Genomic DNA, 534 nt, shown 5'->3' on the forward strand with positions numbered 1-534 from the left:
GGTCACTTCGCATCTAAGAAAACTGCTGCTAAGGTTCTCCAATGTGGTTTTTATTGGCCCAATTTGTTTAAGGATGCTCATGAATATTGTAAAAGTTGTGCTCAATGTCAGAAAATGAGTCGAATCACTAAGCGATACATGATGCCACTCAACCCAATCTTGGTAGTTGAAGTTTTTGATGTTTGGGGGATCGATTTCATGGGACCATTTCCAAATTCCTTTGGAAATGAATATATTCTAGTAGCAGTTGATTATGTTTCAAAATGGGTAGAAGCAATTGCATGTGGAACACCTGATAGCAAAATGGTCATTAAGTTTCTTAAAGAAAATATTCTCACCCATTTCGATATTCCTAAGGCAATCATTAGTGATCGGGGAACCCATTTTTTGTAACCGACCTTTTGCAACATTGATGAAAAAGTATAATGTCACCCACAAATTGGCCACACCATATCATCCTCAACTAATGGGCAAGTTGAAGTGTCAAACCGACAATCAAACAGATCCTGGAAAAAAACTGTTAGTGCCAATAGA

This window comes from Elaeis guineensis, chromosome 6 (genome assembly GCF_000442705.2).
Source record: "Elaeis guineensis isolate ETL-2024a chromosome 6, EG11, whole genome shotgun sequence".
Lineage (NCBI taxonomy): Eukaryota > Viridiplantae > Streptophyta > Magnoliopsida > Arecales > Arecaceae > Elaeis > Elaeis guineensis.